Source organism: Uranotaenia lowii, chromosome 3, assembly GCF_029784155.1.
Source record: "Uranotaenia lowii strain MFRU-FL chromosome 3, ASM2978415v1, whole genome shotgun sequence".
NCBI classification, from domain to species: Eukaryota; Metazoa; Arthropoda; class Insecta; order Diptera; family Culicidae; genus Uranotaenia; species Uranotaenia lowii.
This window is the reverse complement of record NC_073693.1, coordinates 141,982,397-141,997,697: the sequence shown is the minus strand read 5'-3', so window position 1 is coordinate 141,997,697 and position 15,301 is coordinate 141,982,397. Positions and strand designations below refer to the sequence as shown.

The 15,301-nt window shown below is 33.3% G+C and overlaps 1 protein-coding gene across 2 annotated transcripts in view; it reads right to left on the bottom strand.

Moving 5' to 3' along the window:
- The window catches only part of LOC129756796 (2-acylglycerol O-acyltransferase 2-A-like), a 53,447-nt gene extending 38,896 nt beyond the window's left edge, over positions 1-14,551 (bottom strand). The window contains exon 1 of one of the 2 annotated variants that reach the window (XM_055753820.1): positions 14,422-14,551. The gene's annotated coding sequence lies outside the window, so the exon portion shown is untranslated. Of the gene's footprint in view, positions 1-13,950; positions 14,368-14,421 lie in introns of those variants that run through there. The other variant, XM_055753818.1, reaches the window with a different exon arrangement.
- Between the last annotated feature and the right edge of the window lie 750 nt (positions 14,552-15,301).

The window sequence follows — 15,301 nt, the reverse complement described above, 5'->3', positions numbered from 1 at the left end:
TTAAACATCGATTGGACCATTAAACGAGAATTTAAAACTGGAGGGAACAAAAAATTAGCTACATCACTTTTTGCAAATCTCAAAAACAATAAATACAATTCCATAACAGAATTGTTTACTGATGGTTCACTAGCCAATGGAAAAGTTGGTATTGGTATATTCAGTTCTATGGAGAGGAATATTTCAAAACAGTTACCAAACACGTTTTCTATATTCTCGGCGGAAGCAACAGCGATCAAATTGGCAATCCAGCAAGCAACCACACCTACAGTAATTTACACCGACTCGGCAAGTGTTTTAACAGCTCTTGAAAGCGGTGTGAAGCATCCAATAATTCAAAGCATTCAGAAACACAAATATTTGAAAAATGTTACGCTAGTATGGATTCCAAGTCACGTCGGCATAATTGGAAACGAGAAAGCGGATCAACTTGCCAATTTAGGACGAGATGGAGATATGCTATTGATGAACACGCCAAAAGCGGACGCGCTTAGATGGGTACGACATCAATTATGGAAAACACATGGAGTTAACTGGAGGAACGAACAGGATATCGCGTTAAGGGAAGTCAAATCGATAACGGGAAAATGGACTGACGTTGGAACAAGGAAGGAGCAGAAAATATTGACCAGGCTAAGAACTGGTCACACTATGATAACTCACCAACATATACTGGAAGGAAAAGAGACACCCATATGCTTAACTTGTGGAGTGATAATAACTGTGAAACATCTTCTTTTGGAATGCCGAAAATATTCAACAATAAGACAGAGTATATTACCGGAAGGAGGGCTAGAAGTGATACTGCAAAACAACAAAGAAAGTGAAGAAAAGATGATAAGATTCCTAAAGATAAGTGAATTGTACAGTGAAATTTGATGAAAAATTGTAAAAATGTATTTTTGAAATCTGAGGGTGAAAACTTTAGGTTAATCCCTCTTTAAATAAACGATACAAAAAAAAAAAAAAAAAAAAAAAAAAAAAAAATTGAGCGACGCCTTCCCGTGATCCGATCTGGCCCAAATTTGGCATGAGATCTTGTACTAGGCCTAGGATCAATTTTAGCCTGCAGCGCATAACTTTTTCAAAAGTTGGGTCATTTGGGGCACTCTAATGGACAGGTGTTTCGTGGCTTTTAAAAAAACTTATTCGTAGTTAATGCAACAAAAATATGGATGGTCAAAATTTCATATTTGGAACCTACTGTTCCTGCTTTGGTACTGGACTTATACCCTTTATTTGAGCTAGATATAAAATGCCAGTAAAAGGTTAGATTTCTCAAAAAATAACTTCAAAAATCTAAGTAAATATTGCATTTTAAATACAAATACTATGAACTAATATCATGGATTATCAATGATTCAATGATATGAATATTTCAATCTTATTCCCAATCAGCACATTTCTCAGCAGCATAACACAGTAAACGAAAATTACCTCCTCCGTTATATAGTGTGTTTCAAATGTTTGAAAATTCTTACAGCACACTGTAATCTCGACATCTGCAGTATTAAATACTGGCCAGTTGGCTTACCTTTATGATCTATTTTCAGAACGCAAATCTCCTTCAGGGACCCAATGATAAGCTAAGAAAGTCTGACATCGACAACTCCGCGATATCAATGCATACATTTTGACTTCCAAACCTTAGTGGGTTTGGTTTCAGTTCTGTATAAAACATAAATTCAAAATGATAAAAATGTGCAAGAGTTATGCTATCTTTTTAACCATCTTTTTAACCAGCCAGATTTTTTTTTGCTGAAAGATTCAGTTTCATCTTTAAAGCAACTTTTGTTTTAGGAAAAAAATTATCGTTGGAGTAAATTTTTCAACAGATTTTTTTTTTCAAATATTGCATAACCACAGTTGCTGAAAAACTAGATTTTCAGTACTTTTTCGCTTGTAAGTTTTACACATTTCAACAACTTTTTTCAAAGTTTTGAAACATATATTTCATATATTATTTTAATATGAAATAAGATAATTTCAACTGTTACAAAAATTAAACTCGTTGCATATTTGCCGATTTGTTGTGGTTTTCCCAAACCCCTCCTTTAGACGGTGTTTATATTTCACCTCTATTTATTATTTTTTTTCTCGAAAATCAACCCCGAATAGTTGTAATTTTTAGACCAAACTGTCAAAAATTTTTCATGTTTCATGTTTAAGATTTTTTAAGCTGTAAGCTACAGCCTGTAGCTATTGAAAACTTCCTATCAAACAGTTGCCATTAATGGGGATTTATTCATTACGTGGTTTAAAGCATAGGAAGTTAAAACAATGATTGGCTTGATTTTATGCCGATTTAAGTGAACCCCGTTAAAAGGCGAGTTTGGGCTTTAGCGAGTTGATAAAACAAAATAATACCAAAATTTCAAATTTTATTTAAAATAAGAGATTGAAATAGTGCGCATAATTCTTTCATATCGTCGTACAACTTATTATAACGTTCATAAACATTAAACAGCAAGTTTAATACCCAGGTTATGATGAGTAGTCCAAAATAAGTCCTTAAGGAACTAAGTAGGACCTATTTTCGACATGGGTCTAATTGCTTTTAAAACAAATCTGTTAGGTTCTTCGAGTTTGAAATCTAGTTTTTAAGGGTTTTATCATAGCTGTGAACCTGTTTGTATTTGTAAAATTCATCACAGCTATGCAGCTCTTGAAAGTCGACTCGGATAATGGCCTCCTGAAATGGCCCTGATTCGGTCCAACTGTGAAAAACCAAAATTTTATTTTCCATTTTCTTTCCCTTATCAGCTTATTGAAATGAAATGTTAGATATGATTAGAATCAGAAGAAGTAGCTTTAACTATATTTGTTAAAAATTTTCATGATTAATATGATTTATGAGAGAAATATTGGAAAAAAACTGTAAATTGGTCCAAAATATGTACCCGGTCCAAAATAAGTCCGTTAACCTGATAGTTCGAAGTTTTTTGTATTTACTTGTATCTTATTTACCTAAAGCTGACAATAATTTTTTTGGAAACGCTCAATATATGTAGGTTCTGAGTTATGCCCTTTCGAAAATTTGCACCTTAATTGATTAGTTTTTATTGAAAAAAATGATGTCAGGTCTAAAATAGGAACATCATGGTCGAAAGTGTACTATTTTTGAACCCTTTCCCTATTTTCCAATGATTTTCTATTATTTTTAGGAAAAAAAGATAGTACCGTAATCCGAGGTAATATTGACCACTTTTTTCAATATATTTCGATTATTTTTTCTGTAAAGGGGAATGTGGTATGTTTCATATTTTTAAAAACTGTACTGGACTTCTATGAATGTTAAACATGGTTACAGAAATTCATTTGATTTCAAAATCGATTGCGTTTTTGTTTAGAATTTAAGGCTTCGAGGTTACATTGATCAATCTCTATTTTGATGGTTTTAACGAGTTTTCTTGATCATAAAGGAAACAAAACACCTTCATAATATTTACAAATGCTAGTTTATCGATTTTTCCTTGTTTTTTAACGTTGTTTTCTTTTAAAAACAATTATAATCGAAAAAAGGATTATTATGGTGCATACATTAAGGGGCAAAAATTGAAATAATTGCTTAAGACACATTCCACCGTGACGTGAAATCGCTTTTCCGGACTTTTCTGCACTGTTATCGTTCTAGAAGTCAACCAACTTACTTGACAATGAAAAAAATTGTAGCAAACGGTCGCAAATTGAATTTCCTTCAAAATGAATATAATTTGGTCGTTTTAAAATTTAAGTTGTTTTTGTTGTGACTAAATACTTTTGTGACGTGAATTCACGCTAGGATTAAACATTTCGGACTTTAGTACATACATCTTTGAATTCCTGTTCTCTCTGTGGAAATAGAATATCGGTGTCTTCGAATGTGTTGTAAAGAAAACAATTACCCACAATTTGGTGTACGGAGCTTCTCGATTGAACAACAACGAACTAAGTTATGCTGATTTGAAGTTGTGACGTGAATTCACTCAGTTCAAACAGAACAGGGTAGTTGACTGAATTCACGTCACGAAATATAAAGTTATACTGTGGTTATACTGAACCATTCTTTGGAGTCTTCAAATTTTATGCAGACTTTCAAAAACGATATTTTGTTGTTCCGACTTTTACAATCATAAATTTTTAGTATCTGCACCTAACTTTTTTCTTATTTTGATTGGCACTTGAAAAGCAACATATTGAGGGATCGTATGTTAAAATTACTACTGTCTTCATTTAAAGATTCACCAAAAAAAAATTTTTATTTTTTTTAAAATCTTTTTGTATTTTTATTTGAAAATAATGAACTTATTAAAAAAAATCAACTAAATTATGCTCGATTTGTCAAAATCCGACCATCTGGAGGGTCAAAACAGCTTTCAGAACACATTTTTCATATAAAATTTAACGAAAAATCAAATTTTGTGACGTGAATCCACTCATTCGCGCTGTTGTAACTCAGCTAGATTCCAACCGATTTCTATAAATTTTAGTGTTTCAGAATCGTCTTATCATTTTTAAAGAAAATCTCCTTTTTTTCTATTTAAAAAAAGTCAGAGTTTTCTCGTAAAATTAAAAACTTCTCTTTTTTTGTGACGTGAATTCACTCATTTGCGACTGTTTTTGTTCGCTTTTCAAACCAACAATATTGGATATAAACAAATTCTTTTTTCTACAATATGAAGCCGTGTTTTTTGGCTTCTGAACATACTTAAAATATTTCCGAAAAAAAATCATCCATATATTAAAATTAATGATTTTGTAAAAGTTGTCAAAAACACCACTTTTTTCAACAAAAAAACTGATTTTCAAAATCATCTTACACATGTAAAAAAAAACTTTTTCTCTTTTTTCCGTTGGTTTTGTGTGATTTGAATTATCAAAATTATAGACAATTTTGAGATTTTTTGATACGCGAACGGATAAAAATCACTTTTGAGCGGTACAAGCGTCTTAATAGTTTGAGCTATATAATACAAATGAAACTTTACCATCACACATTTCCCTAAGCCCTCCCACTATTTCCATTTTCATTTTTTCTCCAAAGTTAACCATTTTATAGAGTTCCTATTCATTTGTCCAATACGAGCTTACTCTTGGAAATGTCCTTATTTTTTAAATTTCAAAAATGTATTACTATATGACTATTAAAACTGCACTATAACCATGTCCGTAGGAACGGGGGGGTTGGGGGTTAACCCTAACTAACGCCAAAACTTCAAAAATCCATCCCAAATCAAAAATTCTGCTACACTTTTTTCAAAATTTTCTCACTTGATTGTCGAAATTCAGGTCTAAATAATAAATTTTGAATTTAATTAAACCCATTTCGGAGATTCTGATTCCATAATTCCCAAAAACCAAAATTGTATTCCAGTGTATCCAGTTCAGGATTCTTGATTTTCTGTTTGTATAATCATAAGAAATTAGAAATGAAAAGCTGGTTTGAAACCCTGAAAAGGGAAATTTTGTATTAAATTCAAATTCGAAGCTCTTAAACTTAATTCTTACCCAATATCTAAAAATTTAAAGCTTCGAAATGCCAATCCAACATTGAAAATTCAGATTCAGATCTTTGTGAATTCATAATTTCCTTCCGATTCGCAATACAGATTAGAAATAAATAATTTTAATAGTGAATTTAGATTAAACCTGAACTTCAGAATTTAAATAATAGATTCATGAATGTGCTGTGTGACAGCGGCCTAAAGAATACTGCCACTGGGATACTGGTCCATGTCGTACGAGGCGACTTATCCAGTACTTCCCAGATACGTTTATCTCATATTTCTGTCTATTGGAAATCAATGAGGCTGTATCTGGGCGGGGGAGAAAATAGGTCAAGGTCAATTATTGCATGCAGAGTTCGGAGTTTTTCAAGTTCAAAACATTGGAAGAACATGTTTTGAATCTGAATCAGTTTTAAACTCTTGCTAGTACTCGAAAAGGGTATGCCAATAGTGCATATGTAGTACCTGCATTTGCACAAGCTGTATTCTTCCATATTTTCTCGTTTTACCAATTTGGAATATGATTCTTCATTTAACTAATCTCTTTGCTCTCCTAGTAACTCCGTTCAATAAAATCTCTTCACAAGTGTTCAAATGTGAATCGTAAACGCATCGCTTACGGTCCCATTGCTTTTGGCTATCTGTTAATATTAACCGATGTGAAATCATAGAAGAATATGATCTAAATTACATCAGCTATATCTGTTACGTCAAGCGCAAAATTAGTGTATTTTCCTTATAATGGACAAGTATTCAGTCCCTTCTATCTTTGGATTGGTAACAAAATTTTGTGGAGGTAAATGTCCGTTCATATAAAGATATTTAATTGTTAAAAATTGCGTCATGGTTATTGAATCATTGAAGCCGTACAATTATCGTTTCCGTGGAAAAAAAATTCAAAAAAATTTTGTTTTAAGTTGCCAAAAGCCTTAAATATTCCCTATTAAATCAAGTTTTTGATCAAAACTTATATCGCATGTCGACAGTCATATCTGTTTTACCTAATATATGTCACTTCTCTTGTATTGACACATGTTCCCTTAGCTTTAGAATGGTTATAGTGTTAAGAAGAGTCAAAGCTCCTTTAATATCGTACTCTGATATTTCGTATCATACGTCAATCCTGGTTCTGGAATCCACTGCTACAGCTTCGTTCAGTGTTAATGTCGCTTGTTTCAAATTTGGCGTCACAGAAGCTCATTGTAGTCGTCTAACCAGAGCGCTAACTGGTCAGTTAAATAAAAATATATGAATTCAAGACTTTGGCCCTTATTCTGCGCCGCGCATGAGGTGACGATTGTCACCTCACCTCGAGTCACCGTGAGATTTGTCACCTTATTCCCGGAGTCGTTGTGGGTAAAGTGACAGAGGTTCACTCTAGGTGAGTGACCGAATGAACACATCTGTCAAAATGGTAGAATTTTGCTGGTGTTGTTTAGATTTGGCTCTCGCTTCGGATTTTCCGAAGTAAGTTTTTAGAATTTCGGGTTAGAATTTCGGTTCGAAAATGGCCATCATCGGATGGTACGGTTACAGCAAGCTGCTTCAGGAAGAAAAACGGACGATTTGTGCGACGTAAGTGGAAATTTCGTTCATCAAAGCTAAGTTCGGATCTGGGTCATATTGCCGGGGAAAAAAATCAGATGCCGACGGCTGCTGCTCCAAAAACCCAGCGCACAAAAGGCGGTGTTTGTTAAACATTTCTAAAGGTTTATCAGGTATGTAAAATAATTTGTGTTTTGTACCTGAAACTGTTCGATCATCCAAGAGAAGTTAAGTTTTTTTTTCGTTTTCAGTAATGGCGAATGCTGCCGGTTTATATATTTTCCTAAACTGAAGTTACCCCCGTGGCATGCCGGAAGTTGTTATCGCCTGCCAGATAGGAGATCAGGTAATGCCGAGCATTTATCGAAACCAACGAAATAGCAGCAGCAGCGTCAGATTCAAACGACAAATTTCGGTCACATAAACCTATATCCGGTTTCTTCGCATAGCATATTATTAAAAAGTGAAAATAAAATTAAAAGTACTATAATATTTGAATTCCAAAGTTTTCGTCATTTCATCGTTTTAACGGTTCGAAAAACAAACTTCAATTAAATCTGAATTTTAGATTTCATTAGAAGATCATACTTTCCATTCAGTATTCCAATCCAAATTACATATTTGAGATAGCAATGAAAAAGTTTCAATATATTTAAAAATCATATTTGCTAATAAATTTGCTTAATTTTATTTCCAAAACTATCATTCATTAGTATAATTAACCATTTAGAGCCTTACATTGTGATTTACATAAATTCTCGATTAAATTTCTATCTCGTCACCACCTGAAAAGGTACCGACAATTGTCACCTAAAATCGTCACCCGAATGCGACGATTCTCACCCACGGTGACTACGAGAATAGGGTAAGAACTCACAAAGTTCATCCGAAGTGACGTTCCTCACCTAAACCGACTGCTGGAATAGAGTGACTTGGGTGACTCTACTATCGTCACGTCACTCGAGGCGCAGAATAAGGGCCTTTGTGCTCTGAATCTCCTGTATGGTTAAGCTATGATTCAGAGGTACTATTGTACCTATATTTACCTTCCACTTAGTGTGTATATGTCCCTCTTTTGCCCGACTTCATTTTTTTAATGTATGTCAGAATTTTACAAAGAAAGTTAAAAAAAAGTCCTTATTTCCAATATTATGATTTAAAAAAAGCTTCAATGCTTCAAAATCCCTACGTGGATCGGCTTTATGCCCTAAATATTTATTTATTTTCTAATCCTTTTATGGTTTTCAGGTTTCTCAGGTATATGATGAAATCAGTAAAAATGGCTAGGCACAATTCTCTCGTTTGTTTGGATAACGTGCCGCTATCAAGCCTTCCCCTTTTCTGATTATGAATTCATAATTTAATTCCGATTCGCAATACAGATTAGAAATAAATAATTTTAATAGTGAATTTAGATTAAACCTGAACTTCAGAATTTAAATAAAAGATTCATGAATAAGAGCTCTAAAGTTGGCTCATAAAATTCTGATATGGAATAAGATTCGGGAATCGTATTTTTTGTACATTTCAGAAATCGTGAGAAAATTTGGATACAGATTCAAAGCGCAATTTTTTAATTCAGGTTCAGAATTCAGATTTAGAATGCAGATTCAAAATTCAGAAAAAGGTTGAACTTGTAAATAAATTTTACAATCAACATAAATTGTTGAGGAATTCCAAGATATCGTGACCTTAACATATTACAAATCAATTACGAGTAGTTTTTTCGCTTGGCAACAGTGTGCTACACTTCGAAGTATGTATAAATCAAATGGACTGTGTCAAACATTGTTATACAAAATTAAATACAACATTTGCGGTAACTTATAACTCTAAATTTGTTAAATTTATAGGGGTTTCTGGGATATAGAATGTCGAATTTTGGTGAACAAACACAATTCAATTGAAAATCACAATTAAAAGGTAGAATATAAGTTCTTTGTTTTATACAAAAAACCCAAATTTTATTTCAAAAAATCATCCACAGGATTTTTATTATAGATTTTATTTTTTATGAAGAATACTTGCTGTGAAAGAAAAATCGTCACCTAAAAATCGGCCAAACATTTTATATTTTCAGTAACATTACAAAAACATTCAGGACACCAAAATTCGGCAGTTTATGTTCCAAAAATCAGCTATTTTGATATAGATATTTGAATAACAGGAAGTGTTGTGTTAAATTTTGTACAATCAGGTTTCATAATTAGACTTATAACGTTTGAATTATGCTTTGAATGGAGCATACTAGCGACAAGCGATATATCTCGTATTTGGTCCACAATGTGTAAACATTGCAGTTTTTAAAAAGCGTAATTTTATACTAAAATCATTGATTTGGTTCAAGTTTGTTTCAAAAAAAAATTTAGCTGAAAATCTGATGATTTTTATCTCTTACTTTAAAAAAAAAGTTAATTTATTTTCATCAAAGGTTAAAATCTTTGAATTTGCAAAATAGTTTGAAAAATTATATGGTTTGAGTAAGAATAAGTTTTTTCAAGAAATAAAGAATCTCTTTAAAAAAGCTTGTTTTATGCCCAAATCAACTAAGTTTGATCTACCAGACTCTTAAACAAATTCAAAGATATTAACCATCGATGAAAGTGAATTTAGCTCACCTTTTAGGTTGAGAACGAATTTTCAAAAGTTACGATTTATTAATACCAAAACTTTAAATGTCAAAGTACTTAAAAATGATTAATCATATAGTTACAAACATAATTTGTTTTAATTTTTTTTGTATTCTTGAATTGTTGGGCAAAAAAGTCATAGGTAAAATCAGTCACCAAAACCCCCCCCATTAGTCGGTTCTTCCTACGGCCCTGACTATAACTATACATATACAAACGAAAAAAGTAGTTCTTTCACAATCAACAACCCGTTTGCTTATAAATGCTTTCTGTTTTCACCAGGAGAGCTGTTGTGAGCCTTGGAAAAGTAGGTATTTTAAGATTTTAAAATTACATTTTTACTAACGTAAAAAAAATCAAATACAAACCAAATTTTGCCTATTTGAAACTTAATCAATATGCTTTAAAACGTAGAAAACAGTTTTCAAAAATTCAAACTATAGACTGAGTTATTGATGATGATGTGCAAAAATTTATTTTGGTCAAAGTTACCCCGTTTTATGGTATAGATCAGGGGTTTTCAGATCATTTGCTCGGCGGAGCACTTTTTAAAACCAAAAATTTTGGCGGAGCACCTTTATTTTTGAAAGAATGAAAAACTCGAGTTTTGAAAACATGACAGTGTTTATCGTTTAAATAAGATGTGTTCTGTTATCGTAGTCAATAAAATCAGTAATTAATGGTTATACTCTTTGAATAGTCTTGGTTTTATTAACAAAATACATGTTATCAAAAGTTAATGATTTCAATAGAACAAATACGCTTTCTTCGATATTTCAAGCTGTAACAAGTTTGCTTAAATTTGTGTCAGTTGTAGCCTGACGTCTGGTTCCGCGTTTAGTCGGGATCGGTACTTTGTCTTCGTTGTGATATATGTGGAAAATCCAGACTCACATAGATAAGTCGTGGAAAACGGTAGAAGAATAAGTTTTGCTTTATCGGACTAAATTTAAAATTTATTTTTCAGTTGACACCAATACTCCTCCAACGACTTTTTGATTACGAATCTTTCCTGAAATTTTGAATCCGATGTCATATCTATCAAGCATTCATATTCTTGAGATGTTCATGATTCTGGTTTCTTTGACATAAAATAGGCTGTTCCACGCATTTAAAGGCTTCGATCTTTTTTATTATTTTATGATATTCTCGGGAAATTTTGCTGGAAGCAACAAATTATGCGTCAAAACATTGTAATTGTAATTGTAAATGACTTCATTAGACACGTGGGCCTGTTAGTTTAAGTTTACACCAAGGAATACAAAAATAAATTTATCAACGAAAAGTGATGTGATTGTCATAATTCTTGGAAATTTTCGGATGATGACTTCAAGGTTATTTCTGATTGAATGCTTCTTAAATTCGGAAAGCTGTCTAGGTTGCGCTTTTTAAGTGATTCTGCCCAACATTTGATTTTTCTCCTGATAGTCATGATTTTGCCCTTTTAATCGAAGATTTTTATTCCTTTACCTCAAGGAATGACTGAAGTCAATCTTAATTCAAACAGGCGAGGCAACGTTTTTCTACGAAATAACCAGCGATCTTCGGAATGAAGTAGTAGCGTGGAATGTTGACAAACCATCTCTTCGCACAACGCCTTGAATAACCCTGAATTTTTCGGTCGAGCCTTAATAAAGTTGATTATTTTTATGCGTTCGTCCAAGACTTCCTTCAAACATGATGATAGTTTCTTCATGGCGAGTGCATGTCGATGAAGGATATAATGACTACTACAGCAACTTTTGATCTTTTCTTTGATCCTGACAACGACTCCTGAAGTTTTCCCAATTATAGCTTTCGCACCGTCCATACTCACATCAATGCAATTTCCCCATGGAATATTGTTGTCTGTAACATAATCATCAATTATTTAGCTTAAGAATTTCAGCCTCCGACGTGGAAGTCGGCAACGGTTTGCAAAGGAACAAATCTTCTTCGAAACATTCAGAACCTTGATAGCGAACAATTATCATCAGAATTGCTAGTCCTGCTACATCTGTGGATTCGTCGAGCTGCATGTCGAATTTTGAAGTTCTCAATCGCTTTCAACATCTTCAGCCATGTCACAAATTCGCCGAGAAACCGTGTTGTCAGACATAAGAAATGAATTTACCAACTCTACTGTTTTATTATCAACCATGATACGGACGACTTATCGAATACAGGTTTGATTAAGTTTCCAGCAATAGTATGCACTTCTCCAGCTTTTCCAATCGGTAGCTCGCCAAGTACGGCGCAAGAACAGCCTTCTCATTGAGTGTTTTGCACACTCAGTCTTTCAACACAACGTTGTTCGATCAAACCAGTGCATTTTGACAATCCACCTTTCTTTGCCAACTTCCCTGTAGGGATTCAGCCGCCAGTAAAAACAAAGTTAAAGAAATTTTTCGTTCGTACTATATGCCCTGTGATTTTTTTTTCTCATGTTTCGATAAAAATGAAACGATAAAAAAATATCAAGAGTTTTTCAAAGGTGGTTTATGATTTTCGTTGCGAACGTCGCGGAGCACTTCCAAAAGCTTCGCGGAGCACTAAGTGCTCTGCGGAGCACGATCTGAAAACCCCTGGTATAGATTATCACATCTATGGTAGTTTCCCTTTAAATTTAGACTTGGCCTGTTAAATTATGTGATTTATTCTTTGGTTTCTCGAAATGCTTCCCATTAATTGAGCTGTCTGTTTTACCACTAAAGAGAACATACTTTTTCAAAAACGTTGAACATTTCATTCAAATGTCTTTTATGGCAAATACCAATGTGATACGATAAAGAAAGAATAAGAGTTTATTATTTGCATAGAAGTGTCTAGAATCCATGCGAACGATTTTCGGCAATTTAGGACAAAGCTGACTCTAGGTCCAAAGTAGGAGCATTAACCTTATTTTAAAAGAAATACAATGCGATTCTAAAAATATTCCGTTAACAGATCGAAACTATGGATTTGTGTTATTTGTAGTATAAAAATTACGTCGATAAAATTGCTTGGAAACTTGGAAACAGTGATGACTAAACCGCTTCTTGAGAATGCATGGTAAGTCGTGGAGAATGTTTATCACACATAGGCACTTGGCACATTGGCACACCTATGCAAATAAGATTGATAAGAAAAAAAGTCTTTTAAGTTGATTCCAGAATATTTTTGTATCACTTTTTTCGCAAAGGTATAAGTATTACTTTTGCCTGTTTGCTTTATTACCCCTGAATCTAAGCACCGTAAAGCGGGATGAATCGGGACGTAAATTGCGAAAAATATTATTACTTGAGGTTGGATATTTAATGTATCCTTTCGGAACCAAAAAGTTCCTTGTTTCATCGGATATAAGCCCTTAAACATAATGCAAGTTGAAAAAACTTTAAAAAAAATATAAATTTGAAGCATAAAAAATCTAAGTTTTGTTAAAAAAAAAGTTTTGTTATGAAACACTGCAAATAATGATCAGCCCTGCAATTTTCGAACACGAAGAAAGATATTTATTTCAAACTGCTTGGAAAAGTAGGAAACATATTATAGCAAAACATTCTTTATCAAACTAATTATGGGGCTGTGCCAGTGTCTAGAAGGTCTAGAACCTCTAAAAGATCATAGGAAACAAAGTTTAAAACAAACAATATATATTCAAGCCAGAAAATGACTGAAACTGCTAAACACCTAGAAAAAACTTTGAATTTCTTAGCCAATTTCGCCCCTTGAGTGAGGCCCTACATTAACATTTCTTTGAACATGAACAAGTATAACGTTGAAAGTAAAGGGAGTGTATAAAACAATCAAAAAAATCATCTGCAAAGCGAAGAACAACACATTGATTAAGGTCTAAAAGTGGTCTAAAGTTACAGGTGTCTCAATAACTAAGCCACTGCGCACTGTCCTATTCACCTCACTTCGGGGGTGCAGACAAATAACTGCTCAAAAATTGTTAGTAAATCATTACTACTTTATTTTTTCTTGTGATCCAGTTTAGTGTAGGAAAACTAGAAACATAATGAATTTGACAGAAATATGTCGACAATAATCCTAAAACTGCTCGGATTTACCCCATTTTACGGCACTTGAAAATGGGTTTTCGTTGTGTTGCTAGTTTGAAAAAGAATTTGAATGAATATTTTTTGTTTACAGTTGAATTAATACAGCTTCTCGTATAATCGTGTGATGAATTCAGAATGAAAGAAGAGATCATATAACATTCGAACTTCGGTCTATTCAAACGTGGAGAACAAATCATCAGTGAGCATAATTTAGTTTAAACTTCAAATCATATCAATTCTTGTTTATCACATTTAGTGGCAACTTACGGTATTAGTTTTCTGTTGAAGATGTGGAGATAAATAAACTTTTTCCTAGTGCATTCCCGCGCTTGTTCAGTGTAGGTACAACCGGAAAGTTATACTTTTTACCAAAATCAGCTATGCTCGATGTTTTTTTTACAACCGGCTTCAAATCTTCACCAATCCTCCTCACTTATGACATTCCTTAAAGTTTAACACTTAGCCGAAATAATTCTCGGAGAGCGAGACCAAATGCACTACCAGCATAAAAACATTAATTTCAGCCGACGAGCGTCCGTTCTAATTTGGTCCCGCGGCGCACGGTTGTCACTTTACTTTCCCTGCGAGCGATGCTTATTTTTTCTCGCCACAATTGGAAGAGATGGATCGATGTGATGTGATGTGTTTACCCGGTGACATTCACAAGAATACTGACTTTATGTAAGCGTGCTCGACCGATTGTCAACAACACAATCAATGAGGGAAAATGTTACTCACGGAATTCTGCCGGCGTTCTTTGAACCAGCATTTGTTATTTTCCCGAAAGCATCACTGAACGATATTTTGAAAAAAAATTTAAAACTAACTTGAATACAAAATTTGATAATAATCTGACTTAAGACACTGGCTGAAGATTTGGAACTAATCTAGCCTAGAACGATAAGAAGAGAAATGAAGTTACTGATTGACGGAAGTAAGTAAGTACGCTTGCGCATAACCGTTCGTTTCTACGCAATAAGGTGTGCGTCGAATAAGGGTGAAATGACGATAGTTGGTTGTTTGGAAATTGTTTCACCGTCTAGTTAAGTTATTGTAAGAAAGAAAATTACTCGTACAAATCTGAATCTGCATTCGACTAGCAGATTTTGTGTTAAAAAAATCTCTGTAGTTAAAAAGTCAAAATGAACTACAGTATTACGAGAGTATTTATACAATTTTTAAATCTAAAATTAACCCCTTCCAAATCCAACTCTCTCAAAGCCAATCACTATTTCAACTGAAATTTTGTGCAGAATGTTTGAACCCCAATCCGCACTTGAGTGTTAATGTGACACTATTGGAAGTTTGGCGGCTTGGTACTTTATTCGGGTGCATCCAAATAAAAAAAAAAATCTTCGGGGACCCTCAATAACCGTCAAACGGGGCATCATGCAAAAGCAGGGTTAAATGCAACATTTGAATACCACAACAACCATTCAATTTTTATTTCAATATACTGTAATTAAGTTATCATTGAATGATAACAAACTGATGATGACAGAGTTTTTAACATCGCGAAAGAGTTTTAAAAAGTTTATGATTCTCATATGAAAATTAAAAAATCGAGCAATAGATGAATAAATTTTTACATTTTTCGATGCCGTAGAAAACTTTACCG